General features: G+C 49.5%; 1 pseudogene; it reads left to right on the forward strand.

The window, feature by feature from the left end:
- The first annotated feature begins 223 nt into the window (after positions 1-223).
- On the forward strand, positions 224-17,275 carry LOC148148758 (uncharacterized; annotated as a pseudogene).
- Positions 17,276-21,642: the final 4,367 nt, after the last annotated feature.

A 21,642-nucleotide genomic window follows, 5' to 3' on the forward strand; every position in this document is an offset into this window, starting at 1 on the left:
GAAACTTCTCTTAGTCATTCTTCTGTTTTTCATCTGCTGTACAATCAGCTCTTGGATACATTTACAGAGGACTCAAGCAGCATGAGAGGTGGAAGTGGTCACCACTGACAGAAGCTTTTGACATTCCTGCCTTTGTTGTCATATTTAAAGCCCAGCTGCACGCCACTTCAGATGCTGCAAGCCGTTGGCCTTCACAACTGCGGGGCTAGAAAATTATCACTGAATGTACGGCTCAGAAGAAAGGAAAGCTACCTCGCAGCTTCACAGACTGGGACCTGAAGATCAAGTGAGTGGCTGCTGGAAACAATGACAGACCATTTACCAGCTGACTGCCAAAGAAGGCCACACCACCAGACCTAGCCAGCCTGGACACAGATTGTAACTAACAGAAACGGAAAACAGAAAACAGATTTCCAAGTGGAAAATCAGGTGCTGTTCACCCAACTCCTACGCTGAGCTTCTAGAGCACTGCAGCAAGCCTGAGACAGAGACGTTGGACAGGGAACAGGGTGGTGTGTTGAAATAGCAAATAACTGAAATTTTGGGGTCAATTTTGCAGACAGAGTGTAGGTATTCCGCAAAGCAGCTTCCCAGTATGCGTTTAGTCTCCTATGTAGAGGAGACAACATTGTGAACAACAAACACAGTAGACTAGATTGCGTGAAATGCAGGTATATCACTGCTTCACCTGGAAGATGTGCCTGGGACCATGGATAGTTAGAAGTGTGGAAGCAAATGGGCAGGCATTAAACCCTTCTGCAATTGAAGGGGAAGGTGCCATGGGCTGTTGGGAGGTGTTGAGAGTAGCGAAGAAGTGGACCATGGTGCCCCTGCAAAACACTGGCAGTGCAGGGACAGGTGGTGGCATCCTGCTGGAGGTGGCAAAAATGATTCACTGAATGTGGATGCTGGTGTGATGGTAAGTGAGGACCACAGGGAGGGAAGAGAGGGGGTGAGGGCTGAAGTGAGGGTGATGCATCAGACATAGCTGACACTGCTTTCTCTCCACAGATGCTGCCACCTGCTGAGTTTGTTCAGCTATTTCTGCTTTTGTTTTATATCGCCAACATCTGCAGATGTTTGTTGTTTGTTTACAGAATTGTAGCCAAGTCAGTGTTGTGTACCAATGGAATGCCCAGCAGTGTAGGATGGAGGTCAATGATAATCTTCGCTCAACAAGTGTAAGTGTTGCAGGATCAAGCTATTTTTCAAAACCTAATTATTTTATTTGATCAATCTAGGGTAGAATAGAATGCAATAGAATAGAATACCCTTTTTGTCACATGGACTCGAATACTTTAACTGTTTCACAGAATTTAAATAGTAAAAGGTAGATAAGCATGGCAATACAGAGTTTAAAAGTTCACAGTGAGAATAAAAATGTATAAAGTGCTCAAGTTCTAGAATATGAGTCTATGCCCGCCAGGCTTCAGAGCACAAGACCATGCTTTCTCCACGTGCTGGTCTCCACCTGGGACTCACTCTGGTCCCTGCTCCAGGACTGGGACTGCGACTCACTCTCCTCACTGCTCTAGGACCCAGCCCATGCTCATCCTGCTGCACTCCAGGCTCCAGCCATGACTCGCTGTGCGCCCCCCTCCAGGACCCAGCCCATGGCACGCCATGCTTCCCCCTCCAGGACCCAGCCCATGCTTGCCCTGCTGCCCCCCCTCCGGGACCCAGCCCATGCTCGCCCTGCCTCCCCCCCTCAGGGACCCAGCCCATGCTTGCCCTGCTGCCCCCTCCAGTACCCAGCCCATGACTCGCCCTGCTGCCCCCCTCCAGGACCCAGCCCACGACTTGCCCTGCTGCCGCCCTCCAGGACCCAGCCCATGATGCGCCCTGCTGCCCCCTCCAGGAACCAGCCCTCGACTCGCCCTGCTGCTCCCCCTCCAGGACCCAGCACATGACTCGCCCTGCTGCTCCCCTCCAGGACCCTGCCCATGACTTGCCCTTCTGCCCCCCTCCAGGACCCAGCCCATGACTTGCCCTGCTGCCGCCCTCCAGGACCCAGCCCATGATGCGCCCTGCTGCCCCCTCCAGGACACAGCCCATGACTCGCCCTGCTGCCCCCTCCAGGACCCAGCCCATGCTCGCCCTGCTCCCCCCTCCAGGACCCAGCCCATGACTCACCCTGCTGCCCCCCCTCCAGGACCCAGCCAATGACACGCCCTGCTCCACCACTCCAGGACCCAGCCCATGACTCGCCCTGCTGCCCCCTCCAGGACCCAGCCAATGACTCGCCCTGCTGCACCCTCCAGGACCCAGCCAATGACTCGCCCTGCTCCCCCCCTCCAGGGCCCAGCCCATGACTCACCCTGCTGCCCCTTCCAGGACCCAGCCCATGACTCACCCTGCTGCCCCCTCCAGGAACCAGCCCACGACTCGCCCTGCTGCTCCCCCTCCAGGACCCAGCACATGACTCGCCCTGCTGCTCCCCTCCAGGACCCTGCCCATGACTCGCCCTGCTGCCCCCCCTCCAGGACCCAGCCCATGCTCTCCCTGCTGCTCCCTCTGGGACCCAGCCCATGCTCACCCTACTGCCTCCCACCGGGACCCAGCCCATGCTTGCCCTGCTGCCCACCTCCGGTACCCAGCCCATGCTCGCCCTGCTGCCCCCCTCCGGGACCCAGCCCATGCTCACCCTACTGCCCCTCTCCGGGACCCAGCCCATGACTCACCCTGCTGCCCCCCTCCGGGACCCAGCCCATGCTCACCCTACTGCCCCCCCTCCGGGACCCAGCCCATGCTCGCCCTACTGCCTCCCTCCGTGACCCAGCCCATGCTCGCCCTGCTGCCCCCCTCCGGGACCCAGCCCATGACTCGCCCTGCTGCTCCCCTCCAGGACCCAGCCCATGACTCGCCCTGCTGCTCCCCTCCAGGACCCAGCCCATGCTCTCCCTGCTGCTCCCCTCTGTGACCCAGCCCATGCTCACCCTACTGCCCCCCCTCCGGGACCCAGCCCATGCTCTCCCTGCTGCTCCCCTCCGGGACCCAGCCCATGCTCACCCTACTGCCCCCCTCCGGGACCCAGCCCATGCTCACCCTACTGCCCCCCCTCCGGGACCCAGCCCATGCTCGCCCTACTGCCCCCCTCCGGGACCCAGCCCATGCTCACCCTACTGCCCCCCCTCCGGGACCCAGCCCATGCTCGCCCTACTACCCCCCTCCGGGACCTGGCCCATGCTCGCCCTACTGCCCCCCCTCCAGGACCCAGCCCATGCTCACCCTACTGCCCCCCCTCCAGGACCCAGCCCATGCTCGCCCTACTGCCACTCCAGACTTCAGCCCACAACCTGCTCTGCTACCTGTTGAGTGTGAGTTGCTGGAAAAGCACAGCAGGTCAGGCAGCATCCGAGGGGCAGGACAATCCACATTTCGAGCCAGAGACCTTCATCAGAAACATCGATTTTCCTGCTCCTTGGAATGCTGCCTGACTTGCTGTGGTTTTCCACACTCTCGACTCTGATCTCCAGCATCTGCAGTCCTCACTTTCTCCTCACTCTGCTCCCTGCTCTGCTACTCAGCCCATGTGCTCCACACCTGCCCAGGCTCCCACCCTGACTCAGCTCCCTTCGTCTCACCTCCATTCTTCAGGTAGGGTAGGGTAGTTTAAGAAGTTGGGGTAGTGGGGTGGGGAAATGAAAAACTGCTGCAAAGAGGAAAAGAAAGAAATAAAAAAAGGAACTGATAAGCAGAGGAGCTCTGACTGGCTAATGAGGAGTTAAGTTATATTTTGTTTAATTGTGATTCGTTTCTGTAAGAATGAAAGACCAAGGGACCACTTTAAAGGTAACATCATGGTTTTATGATGTGGAGGTGCCGGTGTTAGACTGGAGTGGACTGACGAAGGAGCAGTGCTCCAAAAGCTTGGACTTTCAAATAAACCTGTTGGACCATAACTTGATGTTGTGTGATTTTTAATCATAGTTTTAGGTTGTTTTTATTGCTAAAGCCAGCATAAATTTAGTCAAACTAATGTGAGAATAGTTTGAGGAAGAAGGCTTTTATTCAAAAACACAGTTATGTTTTTAAATGGGTTAGTTTTAAAATTATAAAGTATGTACTAGCCCAGTGTGCATTAGTTTTGATGGTTATTTTGTGCTTTAATGTGTTTTAAGTGTCATCAGCTATTGCAGAATCAGACACAGTTATTATAATTAAAGAATATTGATTGATTTTCCTGAATACAGCGATATATTAGTTGGGCCATTTGGGATGATAATCAGTAGGCGATGACAATACATAATCTAAAACTCCTAGGAGAAAGTGAGGACTGCAGATGCTGGAGACCAGAGCTGAAAATGTGTTGCTGGAAAAGCGCAGCAGGTCAGGCAGCATCCAAGGAGCAGGAGAATCGATGTTTCGGGCATGAGCCCTTCTTCAGGAATGAGGAAAGTGTGTCAAGCAGGCTAAGATAAAAGGTAGGGAGGAGGGACTTGGAGGAGGGGCGTTGGAAATGCGATAGGTGGACGGAGGTTAAGGTGAGGGTGATAAGCTGGAGTGGGGCTGGGGGGGCGGAGAGGTCAGGAAAAAGATTGCAGGTTAGGAAGGTGGTGCTGAGTTCGAGTGTTGGGACTGAGACAAGATGGGGGGAGGGGAAATGAGGAAACTGGAGAAGTCTGAGCTCATCCCTTGTGGTTGGAGGGTTCCTAGGCGGAAGATGAGTCACTCTTCCTCCAGCCGTCGTGTTGCTATGGTCTGGCGATGGAGGAGTCCAAGGACCTGCATGTCCTTGGTGGAGTGGGAGGGGGAGTTGAAGTGTTGAGCCACGGGGTGGTTGGGTTGGTTGGTCTAAAACTCAGCTAACTTATCTTGCTAAAGATCGATGGTGTTGGTAAGCTAAGAAAGACAAGCTGTTACAAAGGGATGATTGTTTACAGAAGTGATTACCACGTCCAAGAACAAATCAGAAGAATGTAGGAAGTGGTGACATTCAGGTGACCACTGCTTTTAAAGAAACCAATCAAAAATTGGATAGATTGCTATCTAACCAATCTAAACCTGACCAGGTCAAAAGTCACACGACACCAGGTGATAGTCCACCAGGTTTATTTGAAATCACAAGCTTTCGGACTGTTGCTCTTTGGAGCAGTGCTGGTGTCATGTGACTTCTGGCTTTGTCCACCCCAGTCCCACACTGGCACCTCCACATCATAAAATTGACCATGAACTGTTCATGCACTGATCATACACGACTAAGCCAATTTGAGTTTAGGATGCCTCTGATCATGCACAAGGGGTAGTGGTCAGCACGTGTTAACAAATATATTGATTCTTTGTAGCTCAGTGCACAGGAAGGAAAACTAAAGACCGAAAGAGAGCTTCAATCAATGGAACAGAATAAGGAAACGGCACCAGTCAATTAGCAGAGTGAATTGGTGCCCTAGAATCATAGAGTTAGAGTCATACGGCACAGAAACAGACCCTTTGGTCCAAACAGTCCACACGAGCATAATCCCAAACTAAACTAGTCCCCCTGCCTGCACTTGGCTTATGTCCCTCCAAGCATTTGGTATTCGTGTAAGAAATATAGAAGTAAATCTAAAAGTAAGCCTGAATCTCAGGAACAGCTGGAAGATCTACACTACTCAGTCCACCATTTGAGAATGAAGGGATTAAGGGATTTATATGTTTATCGTATGCTTCAGAACCTTTAAATTTGTGTTACATGGAAATAGTTTTGTTTATTATATTTTTGTGGTGTAATAAAACCATAAGAGTATTCGATATAGGAGTAGGATTAGACCATTTGGCCTATCAAGTCTGCTCCACCATTCAGATCATGGCTGATATTTTTTTCAACCCCATTCTCCTGCCTTCTCCCTGTAATCCTCGATGCTCTTACGAATCAAGAACCTATTTATCTCTGTCTTAAATACACTCAGTGACTTGGTCTCCACAGCTCTCTGTGGCTTTGAGTTCCACAGATTCACCACCATCTGCCTAAAGAAATGCCTCCTTACCTCAGTTCTAAAAGGTCATCACATCAACCTGAGGCTGTGCTTTGTGGTCCTAGTCTCTCCTACTAGTAGAAACATCTTCTCCACATTTGCTCTATCCAGCCTCTCAGTGTCATGTAAGTTTCAATGAGATCCCCCTCATCCTTCTAGTACAGAGTACAGACTCAAAGTCCTCAACCGCTCCTTATTTGATAAGCCCTTCATCCCCAGGATCATTCCTGTAAACCTCCTTTGGATTATCTCTAATGCCAGCACATCCTTCCTTAGATACAGGGCCCAAAACTGCTCACAATTTTCCAAATGGGGTCTGACAAGAGCCTCATATAGCCTCAACAGTACATCTCTGCTCTTGTATTCTAGCCCTCTTGAAATGAATGTTAACATTACATTTTCCTTCCTTACTGCCAAATTAAGCTGCATGTTAACCTTGAGAGAATCCTGAACTAGGACTTCCAAGTCCCTTCATGCTTCAGGTTTGCGAAGCCTTTCCCCATTTAGAAAGTAGCCTGTGCCTCTATTCTTTCTGCCAAAGTACATACCCTCACACTTTCTCACATTGTATTCCCTCTGTCACTTCCTTGGCCACTCTCGAGTCTGTCCAATTTCTTCTGGAGCCTCTCTACTTCCTCAACACTATCTGCCCTTTCACCTATCTTTGTGTTATCTGCAAACTTAACAACAATGCCTTCAGTTCCTTTGTCCAGATTGTTAATGGAAATGTGAATAGTTGTGGTCCCTACACTGACCCTTATGAAACGTGTTAGTCTCCAGCTGCCATCCTAAAAAAGACTGCTTTATCCCCACTTACTGCCTTCTGCTAGTCAACCAATCCTCTATCCATGTTAGTACCTTGTCCCAAACACCATGTGCTCTTATCATATTTAGCAGCCTCCTGTGCAGTACCTTGTCAAAGGCCTTCTGGTAATCCATATAGATCACGTTTACTGGTTTGAATTGCCTAGCTTGTTTATTACCTCCTCAGAGAATTCTAACAGAATTCTAACATGATCTCCACTTGATGAAGCTGTGCTGATTCAACACTATTTTACCATGCACTTCCAAGTACACTGTAATTTCATCCTTACTAATGGATTCTAAAATAGTATCATTGACCAAGCTCAGGCGAACCATCCAATAGTTTCTTGTCTTCTGCCTTCCTCCCTTCTTGAACATGTGTCACATCAGCCATTTTCTAGTCCTCTAGTACCCTCCCTGTGACTCCAGTGATTCTTGTAAATTGCCACCAATCCTCCACAATCTCCTCAGCTACATCCTTCAGAACTCTGGGATGTAGTCCATCTACTGTGGGAGTTTTATCTTTTATTCTATTAAACACCTTTTTTTTGTTGGAATTGCATGTTTGTATTTCAGTGAGAAACCACCTTGATATAAACAAAACAAAAAAATCTTATCAAGTCAGGTTTCAGTCTGGGATCTGACCTGTCCGTTAATAACATGAACTAGGATGATAACAACATGCACTGATGGGAGGAGGATATGAAATCCTGTGGAGAAATTGGCATCAGTACCATCCCAAATGCATTTATGAATAGGGGATTGGGAGAAACCCTGTTAGACCTTAAAACAAACCATTGTGATAGAAATTCAGGACAGCTACCTTGACCTTCACACAGTTTTTTAAAAAATGACAGTGACGTGTAGTTACAGGGTCGTGTCATTCTGCTTCATCTCCTGGGCGAACCTTCAGCTGCTTCTTCTCCCTCTGGAGACTGTGCAGCCACCACTGGAGTTTGCTGTTCTTACTTATAATGTTGTGATCACTGACTCCTCTGCACGGTGGCACAGTGGTTAGCACTGCTGCCTCACAGCGCCAGAGACCCGGGTTCAATTCCCGCCTCAGGCGACTGACTGTGTGGAGTTTGCACGTTCTCCCCGTGTCTGCGTGGGTTTCCTCCGGGTGCTCCGGTTTCCTCCCACAGTCCAAAGATGTGCAGGTCAGGTGAATTGGCCATGCTAAATTGCCCGTAGTGTTAGGTAAGGGGTAAATGTAAGGGTATGGGTGGGTTGCGCTTCAGCGGGGCGTTGTGGACTTGTTGGGCCGAAGGGCCTGTTTCCACACTGTAAGTAATCTAATCTAATCTCATTACATTGTCTTACAAGTTGATCCAGGCTTCAATAGCCCCATCTATGGCGATCTCCATGTGAGATCTGTGAGCAGATAATCTGTGGGTGCTTCCAAGACGATAATACAATTTAATTGAAGGAATTCCTGGACCCTCATTCATCACAATGGAGCGTCATGTTATGCCATTATACAACGTGGCCTAGAGGCTTCCATTTTTACACCTCGCTCCTTGAAAGTGGAGTCGTATGTAGATAGGATAGTGAAGAAAGCATTTGGTTTGCTTTCCTTTATTGGTCAAAGTATTGAGTACAGGAGTTGGGAGGTCATGTTGCAGCTGTACAGGACATTGGTTAGGCCACTTAGATTAGATTAGATTTTTTACTTAGATTACTTAGAGTGTGGAAACAGGCCCTTCGGCCCAACAAGTCCACACCGACCCGCCGAAGCACAACCCACCCAGACCTATTCCCCTACATTTACCCCTTCACCTAACCTGCACATTTTTGGACAGTGGGAGGAAACCGGAGCACCCGGAGGAAACCCACGCAGACACGGGGAGAATGTGCAAACTCCACACAGAGAGTCGCCTGAGGGGGGAATTGAACCCAGGTCTCTGGCGCTGTGAGGCAGCAGTGCTAACCACTGTGCCACCGTGCCACCACTGTTGGAATATTGCATGCAATTCTAGTCTCCTTCCTATCGGAAAGATGTTTTGAAACTTGAAAGGGTTCAGAAAAGATTTACAAGGATGTTGCCAGAGATCTAAGGGGCAACTTTTCACACAGAGGGTGATACGTGTATGGAATGAGCTGCCAGAGAAAGTGGTGGAGGCTGGTACAATTGCAACATTTTAAAGGCATCAGGATTGGTATATGAATAGAAAGGGTTTGGAGGGGTATGGGCTGGGTGCTGGCAGGTGGGATTAGATTAGGGTTGGGATATCTGGTCAGCATGGACGGGTTGGACTGAAGGGTGTGTTTCCATGCTGCACATTTCTATGAATCTATGAGTAACTCTGAGGTATGTCAGATCATAGAATCCCTGCAGAGTGGAAATAGGGCCTTTGGCCCAACAAGTCCACATCAATCTTCCGAAGAGTAACCCACCCAGACCCATTCCGCTACCCTATTTTCACCCATGACTAATGCACCTAACCTATATATCCCTGAACATTATGGACAAGTTAGCATGGCCAATTCACCGAACCCACACATCTTTGGATTGTGAGAGGAAACCAGAGCAAATCCAAGCAGACACAGGAAGAATGTGCAAACTCTACACAGACTGTCACCCGAAGTTGGAATCGAACCTGGGTCCCTGGTGCTGTGAGGCAGCAGTGCTAACCACTAAGCCACCATGCTGTACAATCCAAACATTCAAACTAGAATGGGAGTAGAATTCTGCTTGTAAGCCACCATGATAGGCCACACCAAAAAAAATCCATCCTTGCTCATTACCGACTATGTCCTCGCATACTTACATTTCAACATGTGAATGTGGCAGCTGCAAAGCATTGTCTTTCAATGCTAAATTTTGAATGTGATTGCGAAAAAAGAACTTACGGTACCACTTTTAAGTGCTTTATTCTCATTACAGTTGTTTCACTGGCAGGACAAGGAAGCAATTGGTGTACACTTAATAGTGGTAATGTTTGCTTAAAGAAATAACTTTTAATTTGCATTTTTGAAACTGAATCACCTGACCAGTTCCACCACAGAACACACCAGATGGCCTCCTTCTTTAGAGACCGCAATTTCCCTTCCCACATGGTTAAAGATGCCCTCCAACGCATCTCGTCCACATCCCGCACCTCCGCCCTCAGACTCCACCCCTCCAACCGTAACAAGGACAGAACGCCCCTGGTGCTCACCTTCCACCCTACCAACCTTCGCATAAACCAAATCATCCGCCGACATTTCTGCCACCTCCAAAAAGACCCCACCACCAGGGATATATTTCCCTCCCCACCCCTTTCCGTCTTCCGCAAAGACCGTTCCCTCCATGACTACCTGGTCAGGTCCACGCCCCCCTACGACCCACCCTCCCATCATGGCACTTTCCCCTGCCACCGCAGGAACTGTAAAACCTGCGCCCACACCTCCTCCCTCACCTCTATCCAAGGCCCTAAAGGAGCCTTCCACATCAATCCAAGTTTTACTTGCACATCCACTAATATCATTTATTGTATCCGTTGCTCCCGATGTGGTCTCCTCTACATTGGGGAGACTGGGCACCTTATAGCAGAGCGCTTTAGGGAACATCTCCGGGACACCCGCACCAATCAACCAAACCGCCCCGTGGCCCAACATTTCAACTCCCCCTCCCACTCTGCCAAGGACATGGAGGTCCTGGGCCTCCTTCACCGCCGCTCCCTCACCACCAGACGCCTGGAGGAAGAACACCTTATCTTCCGCCTTGGAACACTTCAACCCCAGGGCATCAATGTGGACTTCAACAGTTTCCTCATTTTCCCTTCCCCCACCTCACCCTAGTTCCAAACTTCCAGCTCAGCACTGTCCCCATGACTTGTCCGGACTTGTCCTACCTGCCTATCTCCTTTTCCACCTAACCACTCCACCCTCTCCTCCCTGACCTATCACCTTTATTCCCCCTCCCCACTCACCAATTGTACTCTACGCTACTTTCTCCCCACCCCCACCCTCCTCTAGCTTATCTCTCCATGCTTCAGGCTCACTGCCTTTATTCCTGATGAAGGGCTTTTGCTATTTTCTTAAATTACATGCAGTATATTTGCCACATGCTGCAAGTGTGACATTGATTTCGCTGCTCCTTGGATGCTGCCTGAACTGCTGTGCTCTTCCAGCACCACTAGTCCAGAATGATGATGAAGTCTGATTGTAGCCAGATGGGTGCCATTACAGAATCGGCGGATATATGATTACTGCAATTGCCCCCATCAGGGTGTCAGATTCCAAGCGTTTTGTTCCACCCACCCCCAAGTAAGAAACAGTAACTTAGTGCATCCATTTTTGCCTGAAGTATCAGCCATTTTGTATAGTTATTGCTCGGGTAATTTATAATCTAACTGACAATAATCCAATGTCATTTCACTATGAATGACCTGCAGGCCTCACGGTAACACATGAGTTTGCTCCCACCTTTCATTCCCTTTTCGTTTGGTTCTCCCAGTGGCCCCTAAGACCTTCCAGACTACCCCTGTTTCTGTTGAGCCCCTTTATATAAATATTAATTTCAGGTTTTACCCAGAGTCCATGACTTTGGAAGCTCCCATGCCTTTGTTGGCATTTCACCCTCCCCATGTAGAGGCCAGAGTTACCTTGGCAGGTGTGAACATTCCTCCCCTTAAGGAGTCCCCAGTCCCCTGCCTCTTTCCCTCTTATGAGGACCCTTCTTACTGTCTACAATTCCCCTATCACTTCTCACCATACCCTTGTGAACCAGTATAATGAAGCCCGTCCCCAGACTTGAGTTGCCTGCTTTCCCTAGGACTTCATGGGCTTTCCCTGACCATTGTTGAGCATAAGCCCAGGATGAACTGTGAGCCAGCCCCTGGACTCCCTTGGCAGGACAGCCCTTACTGAGCACAGAGCAGCCCCTGGATTGGTATCTCACAGTACCCTGACTGACATAGTTGTAATCCGCGGACTGGTTGTACTCGGACTGCAGGACTGACTGTTACCTGATCCCTGGGCTGCAAGGACATCGACCCCCAGGATCAATTACTTGAATTGGATTGGATGAGCCTCTTCAATGATTGTGGCAGCAGCTCCCTGTCTGACTGTAGTCCCTACTTACCCCACTAAGGTCTGCTCCCCTTTGGCTTTCAGACATCACTATTTTCTTAAATTACATGCAGTATATTTGCCACATGCTGCAAGTGTGACATTGATTGAGCAAGTTGCTGCTCAGGGTCTATCCCTTGACTGTCCAGAGCGGCCTACCGGGAAGAGCTGCTTAACTCTCCCTTTGTGCTGAAAGCCACAGAGACTGGACCTGAGCAATAAAGACTCTGTGTGCAAAGAAAACAATGTAGGTCACACAAAGGCTGGCAGCCCGTTAGTCAGAGCTGATGCCTAGAATATGTGCTGAGAAAGCAACATGAAATAGACAGAGGCTGGCAGCTTCCAAGTAAGTGCACAGTAAGTGCTAACAAAGCAAGTTAAGAGCTATGAAGGATCCTATTTCGATGCATGAGATGCCTGTGTTCCTTGGAATAACCACTTGGTGAGCTACAGTCATAGAGTCATCGAGATGTACAGCGTGGAAACAGACCCTTCAGCCCAACTTACCCTGCTGACCAGATACCTTAAATTAATCCAGTCTCGTTTACCACCATTTGGCCCATATCCCTCTAAACCCTTTCTATACATGTACCTATTTCAATGTTGTAATTGTACCAGCCTCCACCACTTCCTCTGGCAGCTCATTCCATACATGCATCCCCTCTGCATGAAAAAGTTGTCCCTTGGGTCCCATTCAAATCTTGAGAAGGGCTTATGCCCGAAACATCGATTCTCCTGTTCCCTGGATGCTGCCTGACCTGCTGCGCCTTTCCAGCAACACATTTCCAGCTCCCATTCAAATCTTTCCCCTCTCACCTTAAACCTATGCCCTCTAGTTTTGCACTCCCCTATCCTGGGATAGGGGCTATTCACCCTATCCATGCCCCTCATGATTTTATAAACCTCTATAAGGTCACCTCTCAACCTCCGACGCTCCAGGGAAAATAGCTCCAGCCTGTTCAGCCTCTCCCTATAGCTCTAATCCTCCAACCCTGGCAACATCCTTGTAAATCTTCTCCGAACCCTTTCAAACTTCACAATATCTTTCCTATAGCAGGGAGACCAGAAACAAATGCACTATCCCAAAAGTGGCCTAACCAATGTCCTGTACAGCCACAACAGGACTTCCAAACCCCTATTGTCAATGCACTGACCGATGAAGGCAAGTGTACCAAATGTCGTCTTCACCAACCTGTCTACCTGTCACTCCACCTTAAAGGAACTGTGAATCTGCACCCCAAGGTCTCTTTATTCGGCATCAATCTCCAGGACTCTATCATTAAATGTATAATTCCTATCCTGATTTACAGATCCAGAGTTTGTGTTGCCCACTTTCTCAATGAAGAAGAAGAGAATTAGAAGTTGAATATAGATAAGGTAAGTTAGGCCTTTAATGATATATACAATGCATCACAATAAGTTGGTCGCTGCTCAGTGGTAAGATTCCCAAGTCACCTTTTAAAGCTTAAATGAAAAATCAAATTATTTCCTTTTATATTTTCCCCACTTTCTCATCATTGTTCATGCCACATCAAGGAGGGAATAATTCTGCACATTCAATCGCAATGTCCACTGCGTCTGTGTTTTGGAGTAAGATTCACAAAACGGCAGGGGTAAATTCCACAAAGAGGGGCTCCTCAGCTATGTCAATCCAAGGAAGAGCCAAAATGATTCAATTTGGAACTTTCCAGAAATTTGATAATCTGGGGTGATGTTGCAAAAAATCACCTTACCTCCTGAGCACCAGCTTCATAGTTCTTCATAAAAGTCCATTTTTTTTTGAAAAATTGCAGTTTTTAAAATTTGTAATATTTTTGTGCCTGGGGCAGCACTTATATCATCGTGCACTCTGATTCATTTGTACACAATGTGTGTGGAATATATAAATAATATAGGGCATACAGTCAGTCAGTGCTTCCATCTGTTGCAGTGCCTTCCAAATTCCCTGATCTGAAGAGATTAACTATAGCTTCCTTGTAAAATGAGAGTTCCTTAATATCTGAAGCTCCCTTGTAGCAGCACTCTACATCAATGTGTTAGGTTTGCCTTTAAGTATTAGAACAGTGGGATCCAAGACATAAGGAAAAATGCTGGTCCTTTCTCACATTTGCAGAAATGCAGTGGGTGGAACTTCTGTTTTTTTTGGAATTAGCCAATGGCCTTGCTGTAAACATGGCAGGGGAAAATCATTTGAATATTGAGGGTGGGTGTGAGAGACATCTAATGGCACAACAGAGGGAGAGGGGGAAGCAAGCCATGGGTGTGATGGAACTCTGAGAAAGCAACTATTCTTGGAATCTCCTGAAAATCCGGAAGGTGACCTTTGTAAAGATTGGGTGCAGTAAAGAGTGCATCAGTTTGTCAATCATATCACTTGACTGCAGGGGCTGTGCAGAAATGTGCAGAAACTACTGAGAGCACTCCTGCATTTTTGGTCTGATGCAGATGGACGATCCAGCGGGGGGGGACAGTAAACTGGACGCCACGTCCAGAGCCCTGATGGACACGGTCAAAGATGCCAAGCTGCATGACGTCTTCAGCACCCCTGCAGATGGAGCGCAGCGTAGATACACCTGGTCACGGGCAGACGGGCCTATCCGCTCAAGGATAGATTACCTGTTTGTGTCCCGAATGCTCTCGGTCAGATCCACCGACGTCAAGCCGGTGTTCTTCTCTGACCACTGCCTCCTGCTGGCCAACTGTCACCTACAGGACGAGCAGCGGGCTGGTAAGGGAACGTGGAAGCTGAACACAAAGCTGTTGACCCCGGGAAACATTGGGGAGCTCAAGAGGGACTACGCAGGTTGGAGAACCATGAAGCCCCTCTTTGAGTCCCCAGCCGACTGGTGGGAAACAGTAAAAGGGAACATCATGAGGTTCTTCATCCTCAAAGGTGTTCAGGATGCGAGAGAGAGGTGGGGAAAACTGTCCCAGCTCCAGGAAAGTATACAGAACCTGCTCCTGCTGAAGACGATGAGGGTCGATGTCACGGAGGACCTCAAGGAGGTGAAGGGCCAGCAAGCCTCGCTCTTTGCTTCGGAGACCTCCAAGATAATCTTCCGGTCCAGAGTCCGCTCGGTGAAGCAGGACGAGACGTGCTCACGTTTCTTCTTCCAGAAGGTGCACAAAGAGAGCTCCGTGCTCAGCAGCCTGAAGGAAGAAGATGGCTCGGTAACGTCATCTCAGGCTGACGTCATGAGGATCAGTAAATCCTTCTTTGCCAGTCTGTATGACGTGAAGCCGACCGACAGCGCGGCCTCCCAGTCGTTCCTGTCCTCTATCATGGAGGTCTTAGACGACAGAACATGGGAGAGGCTGGACCAGCCGCTATCTCTGGACGAGCTGACCGAGGCCCTCGAGTCCTTCGAAATGAATAAAACTCCCAGAAGTGATGGCTTACCGGTCGAGCTCTATTCCGCTCTGTGGGACTTGATTGGCCGGGACCTGCTGGAGGTGTATGTCAGTATGCTTCAGCCAGGTACCATGAGTGAATTCATGAGGAAAGGCATCATCACCCTCGTCTACAAGCGGAAAGGGGAGAGGGAGGAACTCAAAAATTGGAGACCAATCTCACTGTTGAATGGGGATTACAAAATTCTGTCAAAGGTAATCGCCAACCGGGTCAGGTCTGCTCTGGGGACGGTGATTCACCCTGACCAAACCTGTGCTGTGCCGGGCAGGAAGATCGCTGAGAGTCTCGCACTCCTCAGGGATACGATCGCCTACGTGCAGGACAGAGGGTTGGACACCTGCCTAATCAGCCTGGACCAGGAGAAAGCCTTTGACAGGATATCACATAGATATATGAGAGATGTTCTCTCCAAAATGGGCTTTGGGGAGGGAATCTGCAATTGGATCAGACTGCTCTATACCAACATTGTCAGGGCAGTCTCAATCAATGGGTGGAAATCAGGTAGCTTCCCAGTCAGATCTGGAGTCAGGCAGGGCTGCCCCCTCTCTCCTGCCTTGTTTGTGTGCTGCATAGAGCCATTTGCCGAGTCCATCAGGAAGGATGCGAGCCTGAGATGGGTGACTATTCCTGGCAGCGGAGGCCTGCAGGTTAAGGCCTCCCTGTACATGGATGACGTCGCCGTTTTCTGCTCGGATCCGCTGTGAGTGCACAGACTCATGTGCATATGTGACCAGTTCGAACGGGCCTCGGGGGCCAAAGTAAACCGAGGCAAGAGCGAGGCCATGCTCTTCGGGAACTGGACCGACCATTCCTCGATCCCCTTCACCGTCAGGACCGACCACCTGAAGGTGCTGGGTATTTGGTTCGGGGGGGCTGGGGCATGCGCCAAATCTTGGGAGGAGCGAATCAGCAAAGTGAGGCAGAGACTGGGCAGATGGAAGCTACGGTCGCTCTCCATTGTGGGAAAAAACCTGGTCATCAGGTGTGAGGCACTGTCATTGCTATTATACGTGGCACAGGTCTGGCCTATTCCCAGAACCTGTGCCGCTGCAGTCACCTGGGCCATCTTCCAGTTTATATGGAGGTCAAAGATGAACCGGGTCCGAAGGGACTCGCTGTACAAAGATCTGGGCAACGGGGGAAAAAACACACCTAATGCCACTCTCACCCTGATGGGCACCTTTGTGTGTGGCTGCATCAAGCTGTGCGTGGATCCCCAGTACGCAAACACCAAGTGTCACTACGTACTGAGGTTCTACCTGTCCCCGGTGTTGCGAAGGATGGGCCTGGCCTCGCTGCCGCGGAACGCTCCGAGTAGTTGGACCGTTCCGTATCACCTGTCCTTCATGGAGAAGTTTATGAAGAAAAACACGTTTGACCACAAGTCCATCAGGAAGTGGTCAGCACATAGTGTCCTTGAGACCCTTTGGGAAAAGGAGAGGGCGGATCTTATCGAGCGGTTCCCTGAGCAGACTGTCAAAGCCATTTGGCAGAATGCCTCATCGCCAGAACTTTCCAACAAGCACCAAGACATGGCTTGGCTGGTAGTGAGAAGGGCTCTGCCTGTGAGATCCTTTATGCATGCCCGGACTCTCAGCCGCACCGCACGCTGCCCTCGAAGCGGCTGCGGTGGGGACGAGACTGTCACACACCTCCTTCTGGAAAATGCCTATGCAGAAGAAGTCTGGAGAGGAATGCAGTGGTGTTTGTCGAAGTTCATCCCGAGCAGCGCCGTGACACGGGACTCCGTGCTCTACGGCCTGTTCCCCGGGACGCACACCGAGACGAACATCAACTGTGCCTGGAGGATCATCAACTCGGTGAAGGACGCTCTCTGGGCGGGCCGAAACCTGTTGATCTTCCAGCTGAAGGAGCTGACCCCGACTGAGTGTTGCAGACTGGCACATTCCAAGGTCCAGGACTATGTGTCGAGGGACGCGCTGAAGCTTGGGGCAGCTGCCGCCAAGGCGCGGTGGGGAAAGACCACTGTGTAACGTCTACCTGGCTAAAGCAGAACAGGGGGCCCACGCAGTCATTTGGGTTCTGCTGACGCCTCAGCCAAAAATGTAATCGTACCGACCTGTAAATAGGAATGATTACTCTGTTTCGGTCTGCAAACAAATGGAATGTTTACATATGTATGGCATGTCCAACTGTACAGGCCATCAAAGTATTTTATGAATAAAGTATATTTTTGAAATAAAAAAAAATTTGGTCTGTGAGATCCTTCATGTATACCTGGTCAATCTGTGCCACAGCACACTACCCTCGAAGCAGCTGCAGGGGAGTAAAGACTGTGAAACATCTCCTACTGGAATGTGCTTTTGCAAAGGAAGTCTGGAGACTGATGCAGTGGGTTTTTGTCGAGATTCATTCTGAGCAGCTCTGTACTCTATGGTCTGTTCCCCGGGACGCACACTGAGTCAAACATCAGCTGCACTTGGAGGACCATCAACCCGGTGAAAGATACTCCTTGGCCTGTTCAAAACCTGTTGGCCTTCCAACTTTGTGCTGAGGGATGCACTAAAGCTTGGGGCAGCTGCTACCACCAAGGCGCAGTGGGGAAAGACAGCTGTCTGAGGTCTTCTCGTGGAAGTTAATTGCTCAGTTATCAGACCTTCCTAGTGCCTCAAATGTATGTATAGTATTGAATGTGTAGAGAGGGCTTTTGTTTTTTTGGATAGAGTCAAACTCCAATGTTTGTTTGTTTCTTTGATATGCAACTGTACAGGACTGCATTTGTGACTATGTATATATACACAAAATATTTTGGTTGGTCAGAAGCAACACTAATCATGAGAGCATTAGCTTGCGTGTGGAATTGGAGTTCAATTTAAAAATCTACAAATGCCCCTCAGTACCCCTTCATGTCACATCTAATTTATTTTAGGTATTCCATTTGCTGGAACTAACTTAATATTGCCCAACCGAATAAGGTGTTGGACAAACTTCGAGCTGTGTTTGGATGCAGGACATTGTACTGTGAAATTAGTGGGTTGTTTTCCCCTGGTTCAGCATCCATCAAGAGGGCTGACAGCATTCAGTTTTGACCCCTGTTTGTCTGACATTTCATTTTGTTTGTACTTAATCTGGTTTCTCCTCTCTCTTGAAAGCATCTACTCTGGCACATCTGTCACTACAAATCAAGGTCAGAGTGCTACGACGGATTTTTTTTTCGGAAGAATCAGGCGAGTAATCTGTACCTACAAAGCTATGATTGAAGGACATGCTTTGATAGTAAATAATCGCCAATTTGACATATTCACATGACAGATGGTCATCAAAGAAAACCTTAGAGATATTGTAAAGTGAATTGTCAGCCATGAGTCAGTAGTCACTGAAAGATGCAACCAAAACCATTTCCTGAAACAAATGATGAAAATGAGCAAGGCATGTGAAGTAAAATAACAAAGATTGGCTGACAAAATTCAAACTCAGAAGTATCTTCGATTACTTATTTATAGCAAACCTATTTCTAGCAAAATTGCTAGAATTGATTCATTGTGCACAGTTGTTCTTGATTTATGAAATGATAGGAATTTGCACAGCTTGGTATCATTGCAATTAGCGCTGGAAATGTGTTGCTGGAAAAGCGCAGCAGGTCAGGCAGCATCCAGGGAACAGGAGAATCGACGTTTCGGGCATAAGCCCTTCTTCAGGAATGAGGAAGGTTTGTCCAGCAGGCTAAGATAAAAGGTAGGGAGGAGGGACTTGGGGGAGGGGTGTCGGAAATGTGATAGGTGGAAAGAGGTCAAGGGGAGGGTGATAGGTCAGACTGGGGTGGGGGCGGAGAGGTCGGGAAGAAGATTGCAGGTTAGGAAGGCGGTGCTGAATTCGATGGATTTGACTGAGACAGGGTGGGGGGAGGGGAAATGAGGAAACTGGTGATATCCGAGTTCATCCCTTGTGGTTGGAGGGTTCCTAGGCGGAAGATGAGGCGTTCTTCCTCCAACCGTCGTTTTGTTGTGGTCTGACGATGGAGGAGTCCAAAGACCTGCATATCCTTGGTGGAGTGGGAGGGGGAATTGAAATGTTGAGCTACAGGGTGGTTGGGTTGGTTGGTCCGGGTGTCCCAGAGGTGTTCTCTGAAACGCTCCGCAAGTAGCCGGCCTGTCTCCCCAATATAGAGGAGGCCACATCGGGTGCAGAGGATGCAATAGATGATGTGTGTGGAGGTGCAGGTGAATCTGTGGCGGATATGGAAGTTTCCTTTGGGGCCTTGGAGGGAGGTGAGGGGGGAGGTGTGGGCGCAAGTCTTGCACCTCCTGCGGTTGCAGGGGAAGGTGCCGGGAGTGGAGGTTGGGTTGGTGGGGGGTGTGGATCTGACGAGGGAGTCACGGAGGGAGTGGTCTTTACGGAATGCTGATAGGGGAGGGGAGGGAAATATATCCTTGGTGGTGGGGTCCGTTTGGAGGTAGCGGAAATGACGGCGGATGATGCGCTGTACATAGAGATTGGTGGGGTGGTAGGTGAGGACCAGTGGGGTTCTGTCCTGGTGGCGGTTGGAGGGGCAGGGCTCAAGGGCGGAGGAGCGGGAAGTGGAAGAGATGCGGTGGAGGGCATCGTCGACCACATCGGGGGGGAAATTGCAGTCCTTGAAGAAGGAGGCCATCTGGGTTGTGCGTTTTTGGAACTGGTCCTCCTGGGAGCAGATGCGTCGGAGTCAAAGGAATTGGGAGAATGGGATGGCGTTTTTACAGGGGGCAGGATGGGAGGAGGTGTAGTCCAGGTAGCTGTGGGAGTCGGTCGGTTTGTAGTAGATGTCCATGTTGATTCGGTCGCCTGAGATAGAAATAGAAAGGTCGAGGAAGGGGAGGGAGGAATCTGAGACTGTCCAGGTGAATTTGAGGTCGGGGTGGAAGGTGTTGGTGAAGTGGATGAACTGTTCAACCTCCTCGTGGGAGCACGAGGCGGCGCCGATACAGTCATCGATGTAGCGGAGGAAAAGGTGGGGGGTGGGGCCAGTGTAGTTGCGGAAGATGGATTGTTCCACATATCCTACGAAGAGGCAGGCATAGCTGGGGCCCATGCGGGTGCCCATGGCTACTCCTTTCGTTTGGAGGAAGTGGGAGGATTGGAAAGAGAAGTTGTTCAGGGTGAGGACCAGTTCAGTCAGTCGAAGGAGGGTGTCAGTGGAAGGGTACTGGTCGGTACGGCGGGAAAGAAAGAAGTGGAGGGCTTTGAGTCTTTCGTGATGGGGGATGAAGGTGTACAGGGACTGGATGTCCATGGTGAAAATAAGGCGTTGGGGACCGGGGAAGCGAAAATCATGGAGCAGGTGGAGGGCATGGGTGGTGTCCCGAACGTAGGTGGGGAGTTCTTGGACTAAGGGGGACAGGACGGTGTCAAGGTATGCGGAGATGAGTTCGGTGGGGCTGGAGCAGGCGGAGACAATGGGTCGGCCGGGGCAGTCAGGTTTGTGGATTTTGGGCAGGAGGTAGAAGCGGGAGGTGCGGGGTTGTGGAACTATGAGGTTGGAGGCGGTGGATGGGAGATCCCCCGAGGTGATGAGGTTATGGACGGTCTGGGAGATGATGGTTTGGTGGTGGGGGGTGGGGTCATGGTCAAGGGGGCAGTAGGAGGAGGTATCTGCGAGCTGGCGTTTGGCCTCAGCGGTGTAGAGGTCGGTGCGCCAAACTACTACCGCGCCTCCCTTGTCTGCTGGTTTGATAGTGAGGTTGGGGTTGCAACGGAGTGAGTGGAGGGCTGCGCGTTCCGAGGGTGAGAGGTTGGAGTGGGTGAGAGGGGTGGGGGAGTTCAGGTGGCGGTTAATATCGCGGCAGCAGTTGGTTATGAAGAGGTCGAGGGCAGGTAGGAGGCCAGCACGGGGTGTCCAGGTGGATGGGGTGTAATTGCAATCCATCAATTACTCTTCAGTCTGAAATAGGAGGAAATCTTCCTTTAGTGTTCTTGAACAGATTATCTTATTTATGTTAAATGAGGTGAAACTTAGCATGAATATCATATTAAGCTAATGTTTTAAGTGTATGTAGTTTAGGAAATTAAGTGATAGAATGATTCTAACTTAAAAACTCTTTGCATAACATTAATTGAAGTTGTGGGATTAGTTTTTGCTCTTGAGTGATACTTGCTCCCTTGTATTGATGGGGTCAAAAACTCAGGCAGGGAGCCATTCTAAACAAAGCTAATTCAAACAATCACCCAGACCTTCACAGATTCCCAAATAATTTGATTTTACAATCTAAGCTAAAGCCCATGAAGTAATTAAAACCACCAAAGTTCACAATTAATGACAGCAAAAAGGATTGTGTTTATTTTAAAGAGTGAAAGCAGACTTTTTATATGAATCCTTTTATTCATTCATGCAGCAGTAACAGGAACAAAGTAGCTATTGGATTTAAATGCATATAACAAATGTTGTAGACACTAAAATAAACAAATCTCTGATAGTTTCCG

This window comes from Chiloscyllium plagiosum, unplaced genomic scaffold, assembly GCF_037043375.1.
Source record: "Chiloscyllium plagiosum isolate Xiang-an unplaced genomic scaffold, Cpla_swu_hap1 HiC_scaffold_11, whole genome shotgun sequence".
In the NCBI taxonomy this organism is placed as follows: Eukaryota; Metazoa; Chordata; class Chondrichthyes; order Orectolobiformes; family Hemiscylliidae; genus Chiloscyllium; species Chiloscyllium plagiosum.